A 27,768-nucleotide genomic window follows, 5' to 3' on the forward strand; every position below is an offset into this window, starting at 1 on the left:
AGGTTGCCAAACTGAGTCTGTGTTCTCTTGAAAAAAGGTGCTTGAGAGGTTACATGATTACTTTATATAAATATATTCAAGGCCCATATACAGAGTTGGCAGAAGTTCTGTTTATTCCAAGAAAATTGTTTGTGATAAGAGGTCACAATTTAAGGCTGGAGGAAAGGACATTTAAACTCCAGAAACGAAAACATTTTTTTCCACTGTAAGAGCAATTAAATTGTGGAACTCATTGCCTAAGGAGATAGTGAATGACAATACCTTAGATACATTTAAACACATCTTAGATATATTTCTGTCTAGAAACAGAATCCAGGGATTGTTTGTGTTAAATGGATCGCCTTTTAAATGGAATTAATTTAAGCTCAATTGGAGCTTCTTAATTGTAAATCAAGTAGGATCTGTATAGGTTGAACTCAATGGACTTCTGTCTTCTTTCAGCCTCATCTACTAAGTTACTTTGTTAAAGTTTCAAATAATCCCAACTTGTAATACGAGCGAAAAACCTGAAGTGCGCAAACACCAGCGATAAACCCCTTTTAGCTAACGCATAACTGTTAGTGCTCCACTCATAATCTTGCCCTTATTGTTTCTTATGAAAAATATGAAACATATCAGGTTTTTCAAGGCCTCTGATTGGTTGATACAACTAAATACTCAATCCGGTCTTACTTTTTCAACCCAATTGTGTATTTATTTTTATTTTTATTCAAATATGTTAAATTAAATGTAGAAGCAGATGTTGCAAGAGTTTTGCCCACCTCTTTATATAACCAAAAAACGCTTCTGTAATTGAGTTAGAAATAGAGAGGCATTATTTCAATAATATTTGCTGGAAACCCCATCAAGACCAGGTGTCTCACAAGCCAATATTTCTCTAATAGTTTGGAATTATTTCCTCAGTCATTATGGGCTGTCCCATCAAATCTATCTGTTCTACTCTAAGGGAAGGTAGTGATGTCTAAATAATATAATTATGTAGTGACTCTAATCTCAGACTCTGGAGAATCTGCTATCTGTCATAATGACATTAATTTAAACATCCCAAAGGTTATGTATTTATTTTTCAGGAGGTTACAGCAAACCTTAAATGTCAATGTCCACCCCCTACCCACACACTCACACACAGAGGTGTGCAAAATAAATATTTCAGTGCCAGAATTCAATGGGCCCTAACATCAAAGATAAAATAGCATTGCCTGGCTCCTAGAATTTGTTATCCTATTGTTAGCATGTGAATGAGCTCTGATGAATATACAAGAGACACATGATCCAGGATGATAGTCATTGTGTGCTCCCAGAGAGCAGGACCCTGCGTATTTGATTGGAATCCCACTGGCTGTATATGTCGGACATCTTCACATGCTGGATGAGTTCCCAGAAAGACAGAATAATGGATTTGGAGTGAGTGGCAACTCCCCATGGGTCTTAAAAAATCTTAGCACAGATGAAGATTTTAACTCAGCTATATGATGTAAGGATATAAATTCCTTTATTAAGTAGCACAAAAACATTTTCTTTTAAAATCTAGGAAAAATTACTTTTAGAAAAATGCATTTTTTAAATCTGGAACCCCTATAAAATCTATATATTAATATTTCAGTTCAGGTGGTAACAATCCCAGTGGCTTCTAAAAAATGAATCTATTCACTCATAGCAATAACAAGTGCCCTATATCTTCAAAATACTATTGGCTAGATTACGAATTGTGTATTAAGGTAAAAAAAGCAATGTTAAGAAGTCCTAACACTGCTTTTTTACGCCCGCAAGTATTACGAGTCTTGCAGGTATAGGTGTACCGCACACTTCTTTGGTCTTACCGCAAAACGACTTACGTACACTTTGTAAAGTCTTTTTTTCTATGGGACTTCCATAGCGCCGGTATTACGAGTCTGTCCTGGGAGGCCAAAAAGTGAGCGGTACACCCTCTACCTCCAAGATCCCTAACGCATTTAAAAGTCAGTAGTTAAGAGATTTATGGCACAACGCCGTAACATAAAACTTATAATTAAAGTGCTAAAAAGTACACTAACACCCATAAACTACCTATTAACCCCTAAACCGAGGCCCTCCCACATCGCAAACACTAAAAGAAAATTTTTAACCCCTAATCTGCCGCTCCGGACACCGCCGCCACCTACATTATATTTATAAACCCCTAACCTGCTGCCCCCAACATCGCCGACACCTACATTATATTTATTAACCACTAATATGCCATCCCCAATGTCGCTGCAACATACCTACACTTATTAACCCCAACATCGCTGCCACTATTATAAACATATTAACCCCTAAACCGCCACACTTCCGCCTCGCAAACATTAGTTAAATATTATTAACCCCTAACCTGCCGTCCCTAACATCTCCGCCACCTACCTACATTTATTAACCCCTAAGCTGCCGCCCCCCAACGTCGCCACCACTATACTAAATTTATTAACCTCTAAACCTAAGTCTAACCCTAACATCCCCTAATTTAAATATAATTAAAATAAATCTAACTAAAAATTCCTATCATTACCTAAATAATTCCTATTTAAAAGGAAATACTTGAGGGGCGGAGCTGACTATCAACAGAGCAGGACGTGTTTTGCTGCAGCTCCTGACTTTATTTACTCCATATCAGCTATTATCCTCATAAATTATCACCAAATACATAATGATTTTATCTTTGGAAGCAATTATTAATCTGTAGCACTCTTGAGGGAATGGAAATCTAAAGGAGAGCCTGGTTTTGTTTTGTTTTTTTACCAAGAGACCACAACGCAGCATTATCCCACATGGCTTAGAATTTCTGTCGATAACATGGCTTATATAGGGCTATAGATTGGTCAATGGACTCCTGTATTGCAAGACTCAGCGACAACACTATTCATCATTACCCTTAAGATTGATTCCTCAGAAAACTAGTAATTCACATTAGAGCCGTCTCCAATCCAAAATGGCGACAGTCATATTTTTACTGAGACAGCTAGAGAAAAAACTTGACTCCCACTTCCTACAGCTGCATGCAGATCTTATTGCAGAGCGGAATCCCTCAAGAGAGAATTGTGATCCCGGCATAAAGTTGGCACAGCGTTTGAAAAGCCTAGCAACTACCTCCTCCACCCTTCCATCACAAGGTTTTGAATTTGAGGACGGCACGCATCGCTCATCAATGACCGCTCACCAACCCACTGTCTTAGAAGAAGATTACCAGCCTCCACAGCACATACTCACCCTGACAAAGGCACCGGACTCCTATTGCAACATCAATGAGAGACCTGCAGATCCGGAGGAAGCAGCTGCCTTGGTGGCTGATGTCCAATACCCACAGAGCGCTCCAGAGAGAGATCCGGAACCCGACGAAACTCACACAGAGAAGGAGACACGCACTGAGATCTTCTACCCTGTCAGCCTGCCGGAGATGCTGGGGAGTATCGGAACTGCTCCAAAATTAGCACGCACACTTCTACTGCAACAGCTATGCCGTCAACTCGATCTGGTCACACGCTCTTATGAGGCTTGTCTTCCTATGACTCAGATCGAAGGAGATCTCAGCCCCAGATGCCTCCGGCCTTATGCAGACACACTTGTTGTTTCAGGGACCCTGAGAGACGTTAGCCTCCAGCTCTTCCTGCAATCACCTTCCTTCCTAGTTAGGTCTGGAGTAGGTTAGTGCTGCTTATCAACTTGGAATTTCATTACCTAATTATAACTCAGTTCTCAGAATGCTTTCTTGCTAAAACACACTATTTGTAACTACTCTGCTTTCTAGATGAAGACTTAAATGTCTGAGAACAAGGACTGCAGACTGTTGCGGTTTTATATGGAACTAGTTCTGTGGTTTACTTGTATGTTATCGGTTCCCATGCTACTTATTTTGATTCTTATGTTTGTTAAAAGTTAACTATACCTCCTTATTACTTAGATTGATAACTCTAAAGCTATGGGTATGTATTGTGCACTGACATATTAGGGAGCAGGATAGAGGAACTAAGCCTAACATCGGGGTATTTAGGTGCGTAGTAAAGCACTTCCTCCACTGTAAGGAGTTCAACAACGTTAGTAACTATAGCAACATTTTCATAAAAACCTCATATGCTTAATTAGGTTTGTTATCTTTCCTCTGATCCCCATGTTTGTAGTAGTCTTAACTTAATGTCTTGAATCAAATTTACTCTAATGAGGATTACTCGGTAATGAGTCTTCTTACCCTCTACATGATACTAGATAAAATAGGATAGTACCATTGTGTGGTTTTAGTTGAAAATTATGTTGTGACATATATTCAGTTCTATCTCCCTATACATTTAAACTAACATGAGAGTAACCCATAGGTATCATTGGAGACAGGTCATACACAACATTATTAGCAGAAAACCTGTGCTATAACAGTCTAGACTGACACTTTTAGCACACATTACACCTAGAGGGATTTTAACCACTAAAGGCATTATTTAACCCAGGGTTCTAACCATTTAGGTCATTCGCCTGAGACTCTCACATTTCCTATTGCCTTCCTATGTGTGGTCCTATGTCTATCAGTTTATAGTTTGTACTGTTGACTAAGATTGTAACAAACTAGTGATGCTTAGGTTGCTATGTTTTTTTCTTTTTTTTTGTTAGCTCTAATTTACACGCAGAAGTTGCTATCTCTATCTAATGAGCTTAGAATGCCTAATCAGTAAGCTGCAGTACCTTTAATCCAGCCACCTTGTCTTTGAGGTTTATAGGGTTGCACATTCACTATATATTCAAAATGTATGTAATAGATGTATATGGATCTAATTCTTATAGCTTGTTATGCAAGCCTATCTCTGATGTTAGGTTTGCTTGTTATTAGGTGAAAAATGTGCCTCTTCGATAATGCCAAACAATACCTTTAATTTCAAGGGCATGCTCTCTATCTACCGCAGTTTTTCCACACATGTATTACTGGTTGCTGCTGGGCTGTGCCAGCTGGGAAGGCGCGGGTCAGCGGCATGTAGACTTTAATTACAAGGTTCTATATATGTTGTGTCTTATATAATAAGATAAATTAATTATCCAGGTTCTGGATAGATAGTCCAGCTTTACCATATAGTATGAGATTTTTCCCCCTCATATACACTAGTTTATTTCAAAATCATATACAATGGGACACCGATTGCCAGATAATTGCATTCATAGTTAAATCTTATAATTTATGTCTAAACATTGTTTCCTATTGAACGTCAACTTGTATATATTTTTGCCCCACACTTTTGGACATATTTAGTGCTGTTAACACCTTCATATAATGTCTTGAGATGTGAGATTATTGCTTATACCAGTATTGTCAACTTACCTCATACACCCTTAGACACAAATCTGGAAGCCATAATGACTATCCTCAAATGAACATCCATCAATGTTTACTAAATATTAGCAGATGCCTGCATCTATACTATACGTATACCTATAATATGCTTTATTCATGTGCATAGGCTCTGGACTGTAGTTCGCCCCTTACACCCCTCTCTCCGTAAGATAAAAGCTATAATTCACAAGGCTAACCTTTAAACTGCACTAATTAATCACACTCCCCGTGTGGAAGTTTATATTTGGATGAAATGTTGGCCTTTGCTGAGCTCCTCTTCTCCCTTTCCCGCCGGTACTGGTTGCCTGCGGGTCATACCCATATCCCTTTTACCCACATCGCCTAGAGCTGGCACTTCCCCAGGAGAGGAGCTCATGCAGTAGTTCCCTATACTCTATATATACTAATAGTCTCTTCTACATATGTCACCTGTAAAATTGTAACTGTATAATAAGCCCTCTAAGAGCTCCACTCACTTTGTTGACTTGGCATCCTAGATAGCTCCGCCCCTCATTCCCTCCTTCCCCCCTCCTTTTCTAATACTAGCTTCTCTTGCCCGCTGAATTTTCTTTTCCCTTCTTTAGGCCATCCTGGTCTTAGAGCATTCAAACAAATACTGCCCCACACCTGCCTCAACCCTATTAGAATAAACAAACCTAAAAATTCTCCTCACGATAGGCGTGGGCCACATCTATCATATATAAAATAAAAAACTGAGGTTCCACTATTTTATGTACAAACATAGATTCCGTCACTGACATCCCTGTTTTACATGGTTAACTCTAGCGGTCTCATTCGTCTCCTGCCCATTTTTCCTTGGTTTATAACTATGTTTATGCTATAAGGATGTACCTTTCAGAATTATGCTATCACTGTTATTGGATGAATATGTTGTAAAACTTTTATTATAACCTCAATAAAAAACTTTTTGGAAAAAAAAAAAAAAAAGGAAATACTTACCTGTAAAATAAACCCTAAGCTAGCTACAATATAACTAATAGTTACATTGTAGCTATTTTAGGGTTTATTTTTATTTTACAGGCAAGTTTGTATTTATTTTAACTAGGTACAATAGTTATTAAATATTTAATAACTACCTAGCTAAAATAAATACAAAAGTACCTGTAAAATAAAACCTAACCTAAGTTACAATAACACCTAACACTACACTATAATTAAATACATTTACTAATTAAATAGATTAAATTAAATTAGCTAAAGTACAAAAAAACAAACACTAAATTACATAATATGTAAAATAATAAACAAATTACAAGATATTTAAACTAATTACACCTAATCTAATAGCCCTATCAAAATAAAAAAGCCCCCCCAAAATAAAAAAAAACCCTAGCCTAAACTAAACTATCAATAGCCCTTAAAAGGACCTTTTGCGGGGCATTGCCCCAAAGAAATCAGCTCTTTTACTTGTAAAAAAGAATACAAACAACCCCCCAACAGTAAAACCCACCACCCACACAACCAACCACCCCAAATAAAATACTATCTAAAAAACTAAGCTCCCCATTGCCCTGAAAAGGGCATTTGGATTGGTATTGCCCTTAAAAGGGCAGTTAGCTCTTTTGCGGCCCAAACCCTAAAAATAAAACCCACCATATACACCCTTAAAAAAACCTTACACAAACCCCCTGAAGATCGACTTACAGTTCTGAAGACCGGACATCCATCCTCAAGGAAGCGGCAGAAGTCTTCATCCAACCGGGCTGAAGTCCTCAACAAAGCCGTGAGAAGTCTTCATCCAAGCCAGGCGAAGTGGTCCTCCAGACGGGCAGAAGTCTTCATCCAGACGGCATCTTCTATCTTCATCCATCTGACGCGGAGCGGGTCCATCTTTAAGACATCCGACACGGAGCATCCTCTTCAAATGAAGTCTTCTTACTGAATGACTGTTCTTTTAAGTGACGTCATCCAAGATGGCGTCCCTTAGATTCTGATTGGCTGATAGAATTCTATCAGCCAATCGGAATTAAGGTAGAAAAAATCCTATTGGCTGATGCAATAAGCCAATAGGATTGAAGTTCAATCCTATTAGCTGATCCAATCAGCCAATAGGATTGAGCTCGCATTCTATTGGCTGATTGAACTTCTGGTGCTTCCTTGAGGATGGAAGTCCGGTCTTCAGAACTGTAAGTCGATCTTCAGGGGGTTAGTGTTAGGTTTTTTTAAGGGTGTATTGGGTGGGTTTTATTTTTTAGATTAGGGTTTGGGCCGCAAAAGAGCTAACTGCCCTTTTAAGGGCAACGCCTATCCAAATGCCATTTTTAGGGCAATGGGGAGCTTAGGTTTTTTAGATAGTATTTTATTTGGGGGGTTGGTTGTTTGGGTGGTGGGTTTTACTGTCAGGGGGGTTGTTTGTATTTTTTTTTTACAGGTAAAAGAGCTGATTACTTTGGGGCTATGCCCCGCAAAAGGCTCTTTAAAGGGCTATTGATAGTTTAGTTTAGGCTAGGTCTTTTTTTTATTTTGGGAGGGGCTTTTTTATTTTGATAGGGCTATTAGATTAGGTGTAATTAGTTTAAATATCTTGTAATTTGTTTATTATTTTCTGTAATTTAGTGTTTGTTTTTTTTGTACTTTAGCTAATTTAATTTATTTAATTATTGTTAATTTAGTAAATGTATTTAATTACAGTGTAGTGTTAGGTGTTATTGTAACTTAGGTTAGGTTTTATTTTACAGGTACTTTTGTATTTATTTTAGCTAGGTAGTTATTAAATAGTTAATAACTATTTAGTAACTATTCTACCTATATAAAATAAATACAAACTTGCCTGTAAAATAAAAATAAACCCTAAGATAGCTACAATGTAACTATTAGTTATATTGTAGCTAGCTTAGGGTTTATTGTACAGGTAAGTTGTAACGGATACCCCAGCTACCCCGACTGGGAAGCTCCGCCAAACGGGTCCTGCTTCCTCCCTGCCGACTGCAGCTATGTAGCTGGCAAGTGACCACAGCCTGTAGCCACCCCTGAAGCCCGACAGCACCAGTACTCAGAGTTCCACCCTGTGGCAGACTCCAGCTAGCCAGACTGGGTAGCTCTGCCTGAGGGTACTTCCTCTGCCTGGAACAGGCTGCCATGTAGCCCAGGAAAGTGATTCTATCAGGAGCCCACCTAAATGACTAGACAGGCTAGCATTCAGGTGAAATAAAAACTTACTTTATTAGGACAAACACACATCTTTTATACACACACACATCTTGATTAAACAGGGAGACAATGCCACAGTTTTCCCGCCATTCCCGCCCCTCCAGACTGACCGGCGCCTCCATAGCAACATTAGTCCCACAGAATCCCAGGACACAGTGGTGACGGTTTTGGGGTGATCCCGGGGAGCGGCGGCACTTCCAGGGTGTGATTTGAAAGCTCTCGGTCCCCAGATGCCGCAGTCAAAAAAGCGGTATGATTCGTTATTGGGGACCAGAGATACAGCCCCTTGAAGTTATGGGGGTAGGGGTGTCCAAAACTCCTGGTTCCCAAAGCAGCTCTCCTCCGGTAATTCCCCCACCTATTGTCCTCCCTGGGGGCTACTAATCCCCAAAAGAGCAGAGCTTTGGGGCACATGGTTGCTGGAGCGACCAGGGGTAAAGTTAGCAGGTGTCCTGCTGTCCTGTGGCCGACCAGGAGTTCCAGGAGCCCGGCCAACCTAGGAGAGTTTTCCTGGTCATACACCAGCTTTTCACAAGACAAGCAAACCAAAGCTTCCAGGGATTGTGGTTGCTCTGAGGAGACAAAACCACTGAGAAACAACAGGGGTGAGGTTGTAAGGGTGTGGGGGGGGGTAGCCTTAGCTGTCTGGTATCCGTCACATAAGTATTTAGTTTTAAATAGGAATAATTTAGTTAATGATAGTAATTTTATTTAGATTTATTGTAATTATATTTAAGTTAGGGGGTGTTAGGGTTAGGGTTAGACTTAGGTTTAGGGGTTAATACATTTAATATAGAGTTGTGGCAACGCTGGGGGTGGCAGATTAGGTTAATAAATGTAGGTAGGTGTCGGCGATGTTAGGGACGGCAGATTAGGGGTTAATAATATTTAACTAATGTTTGCGAGGTGGGAGTGCGGCGGTTTAGGGGTTAGTATATTTATTATAGTGGTGGCGATGTTGGTGTGGCAGATTAGGGGTTAATAAATGTAGTTAGGTTGCAGCAACATTGGGGGAGGGAGATTAGGGGTTAATAAATATAATGTAGGTGTCGGCGATGTTGGGGGCAGCAGATTAGGGTTCATAAGTATAATGTAGGAGCCGGCGGTGTCCAGAGCGGCAGATTAGGGGTTAATAAATATAATGCATGTCGGGGGTGGCAGATTAGGGTTAATAAGTGTAAGATATCGGGTGTTTAGACTCGGGGTTCATGTTAGGGTGTAGGGTATAGACATAAATTTTATTTCCCCATAGGATTCAATGGGTCTGCGTTACTGAGTTTTACGCTGCTTTTTGGCAGGTGTTAGACTTTTTCTCAGCCGTCTCTCCCCATTGATGTCTATTGGGAAATCGTGCACGAGCACGCACGACCAGCTCACCGCTGATTCAGCCGAAGGAAATGGAAAAGGAAGAAACAAAAAGGTGCCTGAGGTTTACTCAAAAAACTGCCGAATTAATAAAATAGAGGGCGGGGTCGTGGACTCTCCATGTCCGGAAAGAAAGAAATATATCAGGTAAGCATAAATTTTGTTTTCTTTCCTATGACATGGAGGGTCCACAACGTCATCCCAATTACTAGTGGGAGCCAATACCCAAGCTAGAGGACACAAAATGAACAGGGAGGGAGAACAAGGCAGGAGGACCTAAACAGAAGGCACCACCGCTTGAAGAACCTTTCTCCCAAAAGAGGCCTCAGCCGAGGCAAAAGTATCAAATTTGTAGAATTTGGAAAAAGTATGCAGAGAGGACCATGTAGCTGCCTTGCAAATCTGATCCACAGAAGCTTAATTTTTTTGAAAGCCCAAGAAAAAGAGACAGCCCTAGTAGAAGGAGCTGTAATTGTCTCAGGAGGCTGCTGTCCAGCAGTGTCATAAGCAAAACAAATCAAATTTCTCAACCGGAGAAAAAGAGAAGTAGAAGTGGCCTTCTGACCCTTATGTTTTTCAGAGAAAACAACAAACAGGGCAGAAGGTTGCCGAAAATCTTTAGTAGCTAGAAAATTAAATATTAGAGCATGCACAACATCCTAGTTATCCAAAAGACCTTCCTTTTGATAAGAAGGATTAGGACAAAAAGAAGGAACTACAATTTCCTGATTAATGTTTCGATCCAACACCACCTTAAAGAAAAACCCCAATTTAGTATGAAGGACCGTCTTAGCTGTATGAAAGGTAAGGTACAGGGAATCACACTGCAGAGCTGAAAGATCAGAAACTATGCGAGCGGAAGAAGTAGCAAGGAGAAACAAAAACTTTCCAAGATAACAGTTTTAAATCAACAACATGCATCGGCTCAAATGGAGCCTGCTGCAAAACTGTAAGAACTAGATTAAACAGATGTGCCAGAGAGAACATCCAAGGAACCATTAGAGCATCTTTTGGAGCAGCCTGAGAATCTCTTGACCTAGAACCGTACTTTGGAAACGATTACACAAGATGCAATAATATCCAACTCCGGAACCCCTCATCTGAGGGTTATCTTTGAGAACACTTCCGGAAAGAGAGCCCACTCCCTGGGAAGAAAAATCTGGCTGCTCAGAAATTTGCCTTCAAATAGTCCACCCCTGGAATGTAGATGGCAGAGAGGAGACAATTGTGAGCTTCCGCACATTGCAGAATACAAGTCTCCTCCTTCATGGTCAAGGAACTCTGAGTTCCTCTCCGGAGGGAGATGTAAGCCACTGAGTCCAACTGGAATATGAGAAACCGGACTAAAAATAATTGAGGCCAAGCTGTCAAGGCATTGAAGATTGCTCTCAACTTCAAGAAGTTTATGGGAAGAGGAAACTCCTCCCGAGTCCACAGGTCCGGAACTTTCAGTGAGCCCCAAACTGCTCCTCAGCTAAACAGGCTGACATCCATAATCACAAGATCCCAGGAAGGTCTCAGGAAGCAAGAGCCCCGAGGCAGATAATCCCATGAAATCCACCATGAGAGAGAATCTCTAGTTAGGGGATTCAGATATATCCTCTGTGATAAATCTGAATGGTCTCTGTTCCATAGAGCAAGAAAAGTTGTAGAGGACGCAGATGGAACCGAGTAAAAGGAATGATCTCCATGGAAGCAACCAACAGACCAATCATCTCCATGCATTGAGCCACAGACGGACAAATAGCCGACTGGAGAGAAAGGCAAGAAGCAAGAAGCTTGGATTTTTGACGTCCGTTAGGAAAAACATCATGGTCAAGGAATCTATGATAGTCCCTAAAAAACATACTCTAGTAGCTAGAACTAGAGAACTCATTACCCGATTAACTTCCCACCCATGGGAACGAATTCTGTATGAAATCTTTCAAGATGAAAAGATGACACTTGAACCAAGAAGTTTTCCAGGTAAGACGCCACCGCTATTCTCTTAGATTTGACTACCCTCGATAGAGCCCCCAAAACCCTTATAAAGATTTTGGGAGTTGAAGCCAGGCGAAAAAGGAAGGGCAACAAACTGCAAAGTTTATCCAGGAAGGCAAACATCAGAAACGGGGAATGATCCCTTAAAAAGGAAACATGAAGATACTCATCCTTCAGGTCTATGGTCGACCTGGACTGACCCACTTGAATAGAATCCTAGACCCTGTTCTCAGTTATTAAATAGTATTTAATATCGGACTTGCGCTATAGTTGGCGCACCACTCGTAATCTAGACGAATGTATTTTAGCCCAAGAAAAGCAAAACAAGGCAGAAAAGTCTGCACACTAAACAGCAGCTAACTGAATAAGTGATGTTTACAGGATTTTAAACTCCAAACCTAATTACTCATAATTGTTTTTAATTTTGTGTAGTTTAACAACTGTACAAAAAAAAACTTGTAACCTTTGAGATTTGCTAACAAAATAAATAATTTAAGAACATTTTGTATGCATATAGATTTACAAAGCAGAACTTTAATTCTCTATAAACAATATTATACAATTTATACATATATCTGTGCTAATGTATAGACATCTCTCCTTTGGTGAATAAAAGAATTCCAAAGTCTGTGGAGAATACAAGCTTTTTTTTAATTACTTGAAAATACAAATACAAATTTATTTACAGCCTTCCTGTCTGTGAAATAAAAATATAAGGATACGGGAAAAGGAAGAGGAGATAAGGACATAACTGTTGGGTTTCATTCTGCTTATGTTAAATGGAAAAGGTTTCTGCATTTTCATTAAAATGTTTCCGGCTGTGAGGTTTGAATGTCTAAGTATATATACCCCTATACTCATGTATGATTCAGTGCATTTGTATTTATCATGAGATGAACACTATACATAAATACAGAGCTCAGAGGAGAGAGGAACCCACACCAACCCCTTAGCAGCCAAATTGCTACTAATAGTAGCGACCGCAACATCCAGGATACATGTATAAGTGAAAAAAGATCAGGCCCGCAAGCAAGAATGCGCAAATACATGCTCACTATGTGTGCAGTGTTTTAAACATATATTTCAATACAAAACTTCACTATTTGACCCAGTATTTGACCCAAATGTAAGGCCCCTAAAGGTAACTCAGTAGTAAGCAATAGTAATAATATACATGCTTATCTGTAAAATGATTTTGAGGTTAGATAGATAGATAGATAGATAGATAGATAGATAGATAGATAGATAGATAGATAGAATGGACCTACAACCTGCACTAATAAAAGGTTCCCCTGCATTAGGATTGTACCCATTCTGCACTCACCTATGTACAGAATTGTTGCTATGGGCTCCCCCAGCACTTGGGATCTGGTGTCATTGCACCTGCTGCTCCAATGGTAGTTCCGCCCCTGATTTGACCTTTGATTAAGCATTGGTTTAGTGCGCACCTTAAAGGGACAGTCTAGTCCAAAACAAACTTCATGATTCAGATAGGGCATGTAATTTTAAACAATTTTCCAATTTACTTCTATCACCAATTTTGCTTTGTTCTCTTGATATTCTTAGTTGAAAACTAAATCTAGGAGGTTCATATGCTTATTTCAAAGCCCTTGAAGGCCGCCTCTTAGCTCAGGGCATTTTGACAATTTTTCACCACTAGAGGGTGTTAGTTCATGTGTTTCATATAGATAACACTGTGCTCACGCACGTGGAGTTCCTAGGAGGCTGTAATGAAAAAATAGGCGGCTACTGAGCTACTAAAAAAATGTTTATTCCATATAAAAAATATATAGGGTAGACAAAAAGCAAAAAAATGTTGAAAAAGACACAAAGTACCAAGGAGGGAAACAGCAAACTTACATGTTTCGCGCACACTTGCGCTTAATCATAGAAGCAGCACTTCCTTGCTACACGTTCCTAGGAGGCTGCACTGATTGGCTAAAATGCTTAGTCTGTCAAAAGAACTGAAATAAGGGGCAGTTTGCAGAGGCTTAGATACAAGATAATCACAGAGGTAAAAAGTGTATTAATATAACTGTGTTGGTTATGCAAAACTAGGGAATGGGTAATAAAGGGATTATCTATCTTTTAAAACAATAAATATTCTGGTGTAGACTGTCCCTTTAAGCTTAGTGCTCAAGCGATAGCTGAAGTGAGTTTTTCAGCAAGCCCCAATAGAAGTCTATTATGTTAGGGATTTAGCGCACCAGTACTACTTGCCATTCAAATGTTAGTTTTCCCTAGTATTTTGCTTGATCGCTAATGTTCTACATTTAACTTGTAATATGAGGGAAAAATAAAATGGCTATATAAAGTCACAGAGTCACCGTAGCATGCGCTTGCCTGTAAGTCCGGTGCGAGGACAGGGATTCGGCACAATGGAGAGTGGGCGGGGACACCCCCCCTTGCTTCTGTCTATGGATAGGCTGCTACTCCGGGCGGTACTGCTGGGCACGCCCCAAACAACGAGTGCATATAATAATACAAAAAAGGATAGCGCTCATACCATAAGAATTCCAAGCCACCATGTGAAAGGAATAGATGTAGAAAAGAGCTCCAGGCAAGGCTAATGTAAAAATCCAAAACTTTATTCCTTAAAATGAACGTTGTAAAAAACATCCATACGAAGAGAGCCAGCAGTGACAGAGACAATCAGGTAGTTGAACTGATCTCCATGCAGACGTGTTTGGTGCGCATGCGCACTTGTTCACTGCTCTCTCTCTATATATATATATATATGACAGGAATGAACACGTTATCTATATGGCACACATGAGCTAGCTCTGTCTAGCTGTAATAAACTGTCAAAATGGCAATAAACTGTCAAAATGAGACATAGGCATAGAAAGGCATAGAGATTAGCATATGCGTCTACCTAAGTTTAACTTTCAACAAAGAATACCAAGAGAACAAAGCAAATTTGATGATAAAAGTAAATTGGAAAGGTGATCAAAATTGCATGCCCTAAGATAACGGAAAATCTATCTGATGCAGCGATCATAGCGATCGATGCCGAAAAGGCGTTCGATCAAGTCAGCCATGATCACATTCTAACTACACTGAAACAATACGGATTTCAAAATAAATTTTTGAATCTAGTAAACAATCTATGCACACAGTCATCATCAAAATTAGTCATGCACGGGGAGGAGTCACAGATTATCCGATTGGAGCAGGGCACAAGGCAAGGGTGTCCGCTTTCCCCCCTTCTATTTGATCTGGCAATTGAACCCTTGGCCATAAAAATCAGAAATCATATCGAAGGTATTAAGATTAATAAACACGAGTTGAAAGTGTCTCTATATGCGGACGATCTGCTGGTCTATGTTTCTAACACCTCCTGGAATATCCCAATAATCCTCAACATAATTGAACAATTTGGCCAATTTGCAGGGTATAAAATGAACAAACAAAAAAACAGAATTACTCTGGTTAAGGAAGACCGACACGTCATATTTAAATAACCCATTTAAAACAGTTCTGAAATCACTTAGATATCTGGGAATACTTGTCTCAGCAGATCCCCAGGAGTGGTACGCCTTGAATATCACCCCAATCTTGGCACATACTATTTCACTTATGAGAGACTGGCAGAATCTACCTCTCTCCCTTTCGGGGCGTGTTGCTCTATACAAAATGGTAATCTTGCCAAAGATATCATATATTCTCCAAAACTTCCCGTTCTTTATAAAAACGCAAGATATCAAGAAACTTAACATGGCACTTCGGAAATTTATATGGCAGTCAAGGAAGCCCAGAGTTGCCCTGCAAAGGTTATACCTGGCAAAGCAATTTGCTGAGCTGGCCCTTCCAAATTTATATATATACAATCTAGTTTTTTTGGGTCGCACTGCGGCAGACTGGGTGGCAGAAGCTGATTACTTTACAGATAACGAGTTAGAGAACAGTTTAATCTTTCCCTTAAAGCCAGTTTCGCTCTTACATACACCGACCCATTTAATACCTAAACAGGTGAAAAACTTTAAAACTATATATGCAATAATTCAGGCCTGGAAGAAGATAGGCATATTGTTGGGAATAAATACTAATATCCCCAGGTACCAAACTTTTATAGGTAATATAGAATTTCAAGAGGGGTCCCAAGCCACGCACCTGAAAAAGTGGGAAGAGCAGGGGCTCAGACACGTTGCACAGCTCCACCACGCAGAGTCAGGAATTATCAAAACTTTCCAAGAACTGAAAGTGGAATTCAAACTTAGTAATCAAGATTTTTTTGCCTATCTTCAAGCCAGGCACTATACGACTCAGCTACTTGCCCAATACAATTGGAGGTGGACTTGGGGGAGACTGGAGCCATGGCCAGCCCTGATCAGGGCTGGCCGTGGCTCCGTTTCTCCATGGTATACCCTCCTGAACTCACAGAAAGGCAACAGTAACGTTGAAAAATTAGCCCAAAAATGGACAGATCAATTATCCATGAACATTGATAAGGAAACACATATTATGAGATCCTTCACGATACTACACAACACTACGATATTTGAAACGTGGAGAGAGTCTCACACAAAGCTCATATACCAGATTTATTACACGCGAGATAAAGCTTATAGATGGAATAACGCTGACTTCAAGAAATGTCCAAAATGCAGCCTACTGGCTGCAGACTTATTGCATATGGTGTGGCTATGCCCGAAAATAGAACAATTTTGGCACAAATTAGAGTATTGGTTAGTAAAGGTGGTAAAAATAAAACCTCTTAAACTTACTTTCTCTAACATAATTTTCTTGTCCAACAATAAAGAAGATTTTAGAGACGCCAAGATATTAAACCTAGTAGTTCTTGCCGCAAGAAATTTGATTTTCAAAAAATGGAAAACTAGATTTATACCCACAGTGAATGAGGTCAAAAACTATCTCAAAAAACAATACAGGGTAGAACAACTCGCCACAAATCTAAATTCAGAGGGCGAAATTGTAGCATTTTTTAGCAAATGATCAAAATTCATTAAAAGCTTTTCGCCAACCGAAATAGAGTATATGATAAGCCCATTTCAAAATTCGGAAATAGTTCTTTTGGGTATCTGGTAGTATGGGGCATGCGTGGAGGGGGGAGGGAGGAAATGCTTAAGCAAGGCGGGTTTTTTTTTTTTTTTTTCTCTTTCCCCTTTTCTTCTTTCTTTTTTTTTTTTTTTTTGTTTTGTGTTTCCTGATTGCCTTTATAAAATGTTATTGAATCATGGAAAATGAATGTTTATTATGACTTGTTGGAAAATCAAAGGTGTCGGTGAGACTCCCAAAGTAGTTACAAATGTTAGAATATCCAACAAGAAACTCCTTTTTTTTTACTACTATGAATAACTGTATCATGCTTCGATTCATCTATTATGTATGTACCAAATTGTGGTTTTTTGTTGCATTTTTTCTGTTTATGTGGGTACTGTTGAAAACCTCAATAAAAATTATATTTAAAAAAAAAATTGCATGCCCTATCGGAATCATAAAAGTTTAATTTTGGTTGGACTGTCCCTTTACTATATGCCAGACCTGTTTTTTTATCACAATCCAAATTCTCATTATAATTCACAACATATTTACAAGGCCATTTTCAATTATTGAATACAATAGATAAAATGACTTCATAAACCCAGGACAACACTTTTCAAATTATTACAGAGCAGCCCCCACATTTTTGGAATACATTATTGGTTTTGGGTATGGACATAACACATGCCAGAAATAGATATAAACACTTCCTGCCCATCATCTATTAGGGTTTAAAAAAATAATAATAAGCTTTTTTACACTAATAAAAATTAGCAAAATCAATACCCCAAAAAACATATGTCCAAAATACCAATAATGCCCATGTTCAAGAACCATATATCTAAATATGAGAATGGATAAACCCACTGGGGGATATTTATCAAGCCGTCAACCGCAAATACACTGGAATTCTGCAGCGTAATTGTGGCGAGCTTGATCCGACCTAGTTATCAAACCCTACAAACCCTGCAAAAGTTGAAATCTGTGACATAACATACGATCCGCCGGTCTCAATCCGACACAGATCGATGCTTACGTCACTACAGATGTTCCGAATACACATTCGGCACTATTTGACCCTTTTTAAAAGTTATCAAATAGTTAACCGGTACGCTTGCGGCTATTTCGGCCCAGCGTACCTGGTTTTCAATCCGCCACCCTGGAGGCCGCGGATGCCATAGGAATCAACGGGAGTCGGAAAGCAGCGAAAGCTTATGTTCGATGCTACCAGATATCCCATTGATTTCAATGGTAGAAAACCAGTAAAGTTTACACCTAACACCCTAACATTAGCCCCAAGTCTAAACACCCCTAATCTGCCGCCCCGACATTGCTGCCACCTAAATAAAAGTATTAACCCCTATCCCGTCGCAACTTTAATAAAGTTATTAACCCCTATTCCATCGCTCCTGGACCCCGCCGCAACTTTAATAAAGTTATTAACCCCTATCCCGCTGCTCCCGGACCCCGCCGCAACTTTAATAAAGTTATTAACCCCTATCCCACCGCTCCCCGACACCGCCACAACCTAAATAAAATGCATTAACCCCTATCCCGCGGCTCCCGGACCCCGCCGCCACTAAATAAATGTATTAACCCCTAAACCTCTGACCTCCCACATCACTACCATTAACTAAACCTATTAACCCCTAAACCGCCAGCCCCCCACATCGCCATAAACTAAATTAAGCTATTAACCCCTAAACCTATCAACCCGCTAACTTTACATTAAAATTACAACATCCCTATCTTAAAATAAATTTAAACTTACCTGTAGATTTAAAAGACACTAATTCTAAGCTATTAATTAACCTACCCTAACTATTATACTAAAATTACATCAAACTAGCAATTAAATTAACTATATTACACATTAAAAACCCTAACCCTACTCAAATTATTTAAAACTACTATTAAAAATTACTAAATTACAACAACAAAAAACGCTGTTACAAAAAACCCCACTAAATTATGAAAAAAAACCAGTATCAAAAATAAAAACGAATTACACCTAATCTAATAGCCCTATCAAAATAAAAAAGCCCCCCCAAAATAAAAAAAAAAAACCTAGCCTACAATAAACTACCAATGGGCCTGGCCCTTAAAAGGGCCTTTTGTGGGGCATTGCCCCAAAGAAATCAGCTCTTTCACCTGTAAAAAAAAAATACAAACACCCCAACAGTAAAACCCACCACCCAGCCAACCAACCAACCCCCCCAAATAAAAAGCGTATCTAAAAAATCTAAGCTATTTAGCTCTTTTACCTGCCCAGACCCTACTCTAAAAATAAAACCCACCCAAAAAACCCTTACATAAACATAACACTAACCCCCGACGATCCACTTGCAGTTTTTGAAGTTCCGCTTGAAGGATCCATCCAGCCGGCAAGAAGTCTTCATCTTGGCGGCCTCTTCCATCTTCATCCATCCGGCGAAGTCTTCATCCATGCGGCCTCTTCTATCTTCATCCATCCGGCGCGGAGTAGGTCCATCCTGAAGACATCTGGCGCGGAGCTCCTCTTCAATACGGTCGCCGCCGTAAACTGGAACTTGAATGCAAGTGATGTCATCCAAGATGGCGTCCCTTGCATTCCTTTTGGCTGAAAGGTTCCAATCAGCCAATAGGATTAGAGCTGATAAAATCCTATTGGCTGTTCCAATCAGCCAATAGGAATTGAACAGCTCTCATCCTATTGGCTGTTCAAATCAGCCAATACGATGAGAGCTCAATCCTATTGGCTGATTGGAACAGCCAATAGGATGAGAGATGCTCAAATCCTATTGGCTGATTGGAACAATTTGAGCAGGGTTAGGGTTTTTTAATATGTAATATAGCTAATTTAATTGCTATATTAATGTAATTTTAGTATAATAGTTAGGGTAGGTTAATTAATAGTTTAGAATTAGTTTCTTTTAATTCTACAGGTAAGTTTAAATTTATTTTAAGATAGGGCTATTGTAATTTTAATGTAAAGTTAGTAGCTTCATTTAGTTTATGGCGATGTGATGGGCTGGCGGTTTAGGGGTTACTATGTTTAGTTAATGGTAGTGATGTGGGAGGCCAGAGATTTAGGGATTAATACGTTTATTTAGTGGCGGCGGGGTCCGGGAGCGGTGGGATAGAGGTTAATACATTTTATTTAGGTTGCGGCGGTGTCGGGGAGCGGATAGGGGTTAATAACTTTATTAAAGTTGCGGCAGGGTCCGGGAGTGGTGGGATAGGGGTCAATAACTTTATTAAAGTTGTGGCGGGGTCCGGCAGTGGCGGGATAGGGGTTAAACATTTTAGTATAGTGGCGGCGTTTAGTAGCAGGGTATAAATAAAGTTGGTAAAAAGCCGAATAGCAGCAAGATCGATGACTGTTAGTTAACAACAGTCCGATGCTTTTTGCCGGCTTTTTTAATAAATATAGAGATAGTATTCAGGTCCACGGCCGCGGTGTTAGGCAATGTTAGGCGAGCGTATTAGTGCCGGCGAATGCAGCATAGTTAAGGCTTTGATAAATATCCCGCACTGACTCAGAAACTGAAGCCTGTGTGTTTGACAAGACCTTTTGGAAATAATTAGATTAATATGTTTTCTCAATATTTGACACATACTTGCAAAGAATTCCAGTACAGCAGGTGAGATATTATACAGTTAGCACATGATGCATTCAAACAAGTATTTGCCTGAAATAAAAATAATTTCTATCACTGCCTTTGAACTTATCACCACAAGGGGGTGTTATGTTACATGTATAGATTTACATTATTGTATTAAAGTGAATGTCAATTTAGATAAATCGGTGCCTGGTTTTTAATAATCCTATTAAAAACAAAGGCACTTTAAAGGGACATGGAACCCAAAATGTTTCTTTCTTGATTCAGATAGAGTATACAATTTTAAACAACATTCCAATTTACTTCTATTATTTTATTTGCTTCATTCTTTAGATATCCTTTGTTAAAGAAATAGCAATGCATATGGGTGAGCCAATCACACGAGGCATCTATGTGCAGCCACCTATCAGCAGCTACTGAGTCTATTTAGATATACTTTTCAACAAAAATAATGGAAGTAAATTGGAAAGTTGTTTAAAATTGTATGTTCTATCCAAATCATGAAAGCAAAAATGTGGGTTTCATGTCCCTTTAATTCATCAAAATTTACATTTCACTTGTTTTCCTTAAATACTTACCTTTCAATCTTCACAGCTGCTCCAGCGATTCCCCCGGCCGTCGGAAGCCTCTTCATACGTCAGAAATGACGAATCTGACTTCGTCATTTTGGACCTGGGAAGAGGGCTTGCGACGGGTGGAGGAAGTATTTGAAGAAAACGAGTGAAATGTAAATTTTTATGAATTAAAGTTCCCTTGTTTTTAATAGGATTATTAAAAACCGGCACCGATTCATCTAAATTGACATTCACTTTAAGTGAGCAGTTCCTAATCATTTTTTGCTAAGGGATGAGCTTGCAAATACGTTTGTGCGTGTGTGAATTAATATGTGCATAAATATATTATTTAAAATTAGCTAATAATTTTTTCCAATTTTTATTGCACAAATTACCATTACATAAATTTATGTTAAACTATTGTTTGCTTTGGAAAGCTTAAAGGGACATTAAACACTTTGAGATGGTTATATAAAATGATGAATTGTATATGTGTATATATATATATAGGCTTACCAGAAGTCCCACTTTTACTGGGATTGTCCCGGTTTGGAGGCGCTGTCCCAGTGTCCCACCCGGTTGTTCATTCTGTCCCAGTAGGGTTGCCACCTCTGGGTTTCAAATCATGTGTCCGGGTTTCAGACCGCCTAAAACCCAGACACATTATTCAAAATGACTGGACTGTGACTCTCCAGTATAGTTGGATGCTGGTACTTTGTTACATACAGCCCTGCTTAGCTTAACGTTCGTGTCCTTCAAAGTTTACATTTAATAATACTGTACAGGCTGAGTGAGCAGCATAGGTTTTTTTATTTTGTAGTACTACTTGGTTTATTTTTCTAAGAATGTAACACCCCGACCCCTGGTGACATCAGCAGTGATAGACCTTTAGGGGAATCATAGAAGTATGAGCAGGAAGTGCAGACAGGCAGGATTTTTGGCCTGGATCTTGCTTTACTTCACGCAGGATAGCATTTTGGCTATAATCTTCCTGCATTATGGTATAGAGTAGCCTCTTAAACAGCTTTAGCAGGTATGTGTTTCTTTTTTACTTATTTCATTCAATGTTACATGTATGCCTTATCAGTATTTGGCTCTGTTCCTTAATTAGACACATAAAACACATATTACACTGCAGATATTAAATTGTGTGATGTATACTCTTTTCACTATTTTATGAAATTGATAATTTTGCTTGATTTTTGGCATTATTTAGAATCTGAGATTTAGATGAATTATTTATTTGCTCATGTTGTGTATGTGTTGCCATGACAATGTAATGGTACCTTTTTCACTCTGGGGTGGTGTTATGGTCTATTTAAACTGTGTGATTCACTTGTTTGACTGAGGAAGGGTAGAGCATCCACAAAACATTGCGCACATAAAAGCTACTACTTTAAAAGGACCGGTAATTGCCACATTCCCTTGACCACACCCCTGGCCACACCCCCACTGGCACCGCACCAGGTGGTCCCAGTTTCACCTCTAAAAATTATGGTAAGCCTATATATATATATATATATATATATATATATATATATATATATATATATATATATATATATATATATATATATATAAAATTGTATAATATACTTTTATTATTTATTTTGTCCCTGTGTGTATTATATTCCACACAGCCATTGGCTGCATACTCTAGTGAGCTGTTTATAACTGTCCCTAATTTGCCACAGCAAAGAAAGTAACCTAAGTTACAACATGGCAGCTCCAATTGTTTTATAGACATTCAAACTTTAAACTAATGTTGTCACTATTTAAACAACTAATGAAACTTAAAAAAAATACATCTACATGTTATTCCCAGACTGATCTCTTCTTTGAATATATCATTCTATGTAGCATTTACTTAGGCCTAGATTTAGAGTTTGGCGGTAGCCGTCAAAACCAGCGTTAGAGGCTCCTAACGCTGGTTTTTACCGCCCTCTGGTATTTGGAGTCAGTCATTAAAGGGTCTAACGCTCACTTTTCAGCCGCAACTTTTCCATACCGCAGATCCCCTTACGTCAATTGCGTATCCTATATTTTCAATGGGATCTTTCTAACTCCTGTATTTAGAGTCGTGGCTGAAGTGAGCTTTAGAAATCTAACGACAAAACTCCAGCCGCAGAAAAAAGTCAGTAGTTAAGAGCTTTCTGGGCTAATGCCGGTTTATAAAGCTCTTAACTACTGTGCTCTAAAGTACACTAACACCCATAAACTACCTATGTACACCTAAACCGAGGTCCCCCCAAATTATTAAATTTTTTTAACCCCTAATCTGCCGACCGCCACCTACGTTATACTTATGTACCCCTAATCTGCTGCCCCTAACACCGCTGACCCCTATATTATATTTATTAGCCCCTAACCTGCCCCCCACAACGTCGCTGCCAGCTACCTACAATAATTAACCCCTAATCTGCCGACCGCCACCTACGTTATCCTTATGTACCCCTAATCTGCTGCCCCTAACACCGCCGACCCCTATATTATATTTATTAGCCCCTAATCTGCCCCCCTCAACGTCGCCTCCACCTGCCTACACTTATTAACCCCTAATCTGCCGAGCGGATCTCACCGCTACTATAATAAAGTTATTAACCCCTAATCCGCCTCACTCCTGCCTCAATAACCCTATAATAAATAGTATTAACCCCTAATCTGCCCTCCCTAACATCGCCGACACCTAACTTCAATTATTAACCCCTAATCTGCCGACCGAATCTCGCTGCTACTGTAATAAATGGATTAACCCCTAAAGCTAAGTCTAACCCTAACCCTAACACCCCCCTAAATTAAATATAATTTAAATCTAACGAAATAAATTAACTCTTATTAAATAAATTATTCCTATTTAAAGCTAAATACTTACCTGTAAAATAAACCCTAATATAGCTACAATATAAATTATAATTATATTATAGCTATTTTAGGATTTATATTTATTTTACAGGTAACTTTGTATTTATTTTAACCAGGTACAATAGCTATTAAATAGTTAAGAACTATTTAATAGCTAAAATAGTTAAAATAATTACAAAATTACCTGTAAAATAAATCCTAACCTAAGTTACAATTAAACCTAACACTACACTATCAATAAATTAATTAAATAAAATACCTACAATTACCTACAATTAAATCTAACACTACACTATCAATAAATTAATTAAATACAATATCTACAAATAAATACAATGAAATAAACTAACTAAAGTACAAAAAATAAAAAAGAACTAAGTTACAAAAAATAAAAAAATATTTACAAACATCAGAAAAATATTACAACAATTTTAAACTAATTACACCTACTCTAAGCCCCCTAATAAAATAACAAAGCCCCCCAAAATAAAAAAATGCCCTACCCTATTCTAAATTACAAAAGTTCAAAGCTCTTTTACCTTACCAGCCCTGAACAGGGCCCTTTGCGGGGCATGCCCCAAAGAATTCAGCTCTTTTGCCTGTAAAAAAAACACATACAATACCCCCCCTAACATTACAACCCACCACCCACATACCCCTAATCTAACCCAAACCCCCCTTACAAAAACCTAACACTAAGCCCCTGAAGATCTTCCTACCTTATCTTCACCATACCAGGTTCACCGATCGATCCAGAAGAGCTCCTCCGATGTCTTGATCCAAGCCCAAGCGGGGGGCTGAAGATGTCCATGATCCGGCTGAAGTCTTCATCCAAGCGGGAGCTGAAGAGGTCCATGATCCGGCTGAAGTCTTCTATCAACGGCATCTTCAATCTTCTTTCTTCTGGATCCATGTTCATCCCGCCGATGCGGAACATCCATCTTCACCGACGACTTCCCGACGAATGACGGTTCCTTTAAGGGACGTCATCCAAGATGGCGTCCCTCGAATTCCGATTGGCTAATAGGATTCTATCAGCCAATCGGAATTAAGGTAGGAAAATTCTGATTGGCTGATGGAATCAGCCAATCAGAATCAAGTTCAATCCGATTGGCTGATCCGATCAGCCAATCAGATTGAGCTCACATTCTATTGGCTGATCGGAACAGCCAATAAAATGCGAGCTCAATCTGATTGGCTGATTGAATCAGCCAATCGGATTGAACTTGATTCTGATTGGCTGATTCCATCAGCCAATCAGAATTTTCCTACCTTAATTCCGATTGGCTGATAGAATCCTATCAGCCAATCGGAATTCGAGGGACGCCATCTTGGATGACGTCCCTTAAAGGAACCGTCATTCATCGGGAAGTCGTCGGTGAAGATGGATGTTCTGCGTCGGCGGGATGAACATGGATCCGGAAGAAAGAAGATTGAAGATGCCGTTGATAGAAGACTTCAGCCGGATCATGGACCTCTTCAGCTCCCGCTTGGATGAAGACTTCAGCCGGATCATGGACCTCTTCAGCTCCCGCTTGGATGAAGACTTCAGCCGGATCATGGACATCTTCAGCCCCCCGCTTGGGCTTGGATCAAGACATCGGAGGAGCTCTTCTGGATCGATCGGTGAACCTGGTATGGTGAAGATAAGGTAGGAAGATCTTCAGGGGCTTAGTGTTAGGTTTATTTAAGGGGGGTTTGGGTTAGATTAGGGGTATGTGGGTGGTGGTTTGTAATGTTGGGGGGGTATTGTATGTGTTTTTTTTACAGGCAAAAGAGCTGAATTCTTTGGGGCATGCCCCGCAAAGGGCCCTGTTCAGGGCTGGTAAGGTAAAAGAGCTTTGAACTTTTGTAATTTAGAATAGGGTAGGGCATTTTTTTATTTTGGGGGTCTTTGTTATTTTATTAGGGGGCTTAGAGTAGGTGTAATTAGTTTAAAATTGTTGTAATATTTTTCTGATGTTTGTAAATATTTTTTTATTTTTTGTAACTTAGTTCTTTTTTATTTTTTGTACTTTAGTTAGTTTATTTCATTGTATTTATTTGTAGATATTGTATTTAATTAATGTATTGATAGTGTAGTGTTAGGTTTAATTGTAGGTATTTTATTTAATTAATTTATTGATAGTGTAGTGTTAGGTTTAATTGTAACTTAGGTTAGGATTTATTTTACAGGTAATTTTGTAATTATTTTAACTATTTTAGCTATTAAATAGTTCTGAACTATTTAATAGCTATTGTACCTGGTTAAAATAAATACAAAGTTACCTGTAAAATAAATATAAATCCTAAAATAGCTATAATATAAATATAATTTATATTGTAGCTATATTAGGATTTATTTTACAGGTAAGTATTTAGCTTTAAATAGGAATAGTTTATTTAATAAGAGTTAATTTATTTCGTTAGATTTAAATTATATTTAACTTAGGGGGGGTGTTAGTGTTAGGGTTAGACTTAGCTTTAGGGGTTAATACATTTATTAGAATAGCGGTGAGCTCCAGTCGGCAGATTAGGGGTTAATGTTTGAAGTTTGGTGTCGGCGATGTTAGGTAAAGCAGATTAGGGGTTAATACTATTTATTATAGGGTTAGTGAGGCGGATTAGGGGTTAATAACTTTATTATAATAGCGGTGCGGTCCGCTCGGCAGATTAGGGGTTAATAAGTGTAGGCAGGTGGAGGCGACGTTGTGGGGGGCAGATTAGGGTTAATAAATATAATATAGGGGTCGGCGGTGTTAGGGGCAGCAGATTAGGGGTACATAGGAATAATGTAAGTAGCGTCGGTTTACGAAGCGGCAGATTAGGGGTTAATAATAATATGCAGGGGTCAGCGATAGCGGGGGCGGCAGAATAGGGGTTAATAAGTGTAAGGTTAGGGGTGTTTAGACTCGGGGTACATGTTAGAGTGTTAGGTGCAGACGTAGGAAGTGTTTCCCCATAGCAAACAATGGGGCTGCGTTAGGAGCTGAACGCGGCTTTTTTGCAGGTGTTAGGTTTTTTTTCAGCTCAAACAGCCCCATTGTTTTCTATGGGGGAATCGTGCACGAGCACGTTTTTGAAGCTGGCCGCGTCCGTAAGCACCGCTGGTATCGAGAGTTGAAGTTGCGTTAAATATGCTCTACGCTCCTTTTTTGGAGCCTAACGCAGCTATTCTCTGAACTCTCAATACCAGCAGTATTTAAAAGGTGCGGCCAGAAAAAAGCATGCGTAGCTAACGCACCTCTTTGGCCGCAGAACTCTAAATCTAGGCATTAGTGTTTAATGTCCCTTTAAGTAACATAAAAAAGGGAAAATGTTATAATATTGCAAAGTAATTGCCTTTGTTCTCTTTATATCCATTGTAAAAAAGGCATATTTAGGTAGGCTCAGAAGCAGCAATGCACTACAGCAAGCTAGGAGCTGATAGGTGGTTGCACATATACACTATGCCTTTAGTCAAAGGCTCACCCCATGTGTTCAGCTAGCTCCTAGTAGAGCATTGCTGCTCCTTCAACAAAGGATACTAAGATAATGAAGCAAATTTTATACAATAAGTAAATCTCAAAAAAATAATTACATTTTATTTTCAATCTGAATCATAAAACATACATTTGGGTCTATTTCTCAACTCGGTATGTTTATTTCATAACATTTTTTGTTGTGAGGAAGAGGCATGTTACTAATCTGCAGACACAAATTCATAGTTTTGAGAACTACAAAACCAAGAATATGTAACAATATCTGCTAGATAGAAAAATGCCCAAAATAATCTTACAGAATCCTCTTGGAGAGCATAACATTGTGAATGGATTATTAGAATTTATTTACCCAAAAAATGAAACGTTAGTCATGAATATACAGCCTCATGCTACATAATTAAAAACTATTCATTATTTAAGGGTGAATAGCCTTTGGATTATAATGT

At 39.0% G+C, this 27,768-nt stretch overlaps 1 protein-coding gene and 1 long non-coding RNA gene across 2 annotated transcripts in view; one reads left to right on the forward strand and one right to left on the reverse strand.

The window, feature by feature from the left end:
- The window catches only part of RIPOR3 (RIPOR family member 3), a 626,178-nt gene that overhangs the window by 227,351 nt on the left and 371,059 nt on the right, over positions 1 to 27,768 (reverse strand). The gene's annotated exons all lie outside the window — the stretch shown is intronic.
- Positions 21,952 to 27,768, forward strand: part of LOC128640288 (uncharacterized) — a 231,108-nt gene continuing 225,291 nt past the window's right edge. Inside the window, exon 1 of the long non-coding RNA XR_008399327.1 lies at positions 21,952 to 22,032. This is a non-coding gene — a long non-coding RNA (uncharacterized LOC128640288). The remainder of the gene's footprint in view (positions 22,033 to 27,768) is intronic.

This window comes from Bombina bombina, chromosome 1 (assembly GCF_027579735.1).
Source record: "Bombina bombina isolate aBomBom1 chromosome 1, aBomBom1.pri, whole genome shotgun sequence".
In the NCBI taxonomy this organism is placed as follows: domain Eukaryota; kingdom Metazoa; phylum Chordata; class Amphibia; order Anura; family Bombinatoridae; genus Bombina; species Bombina bombina.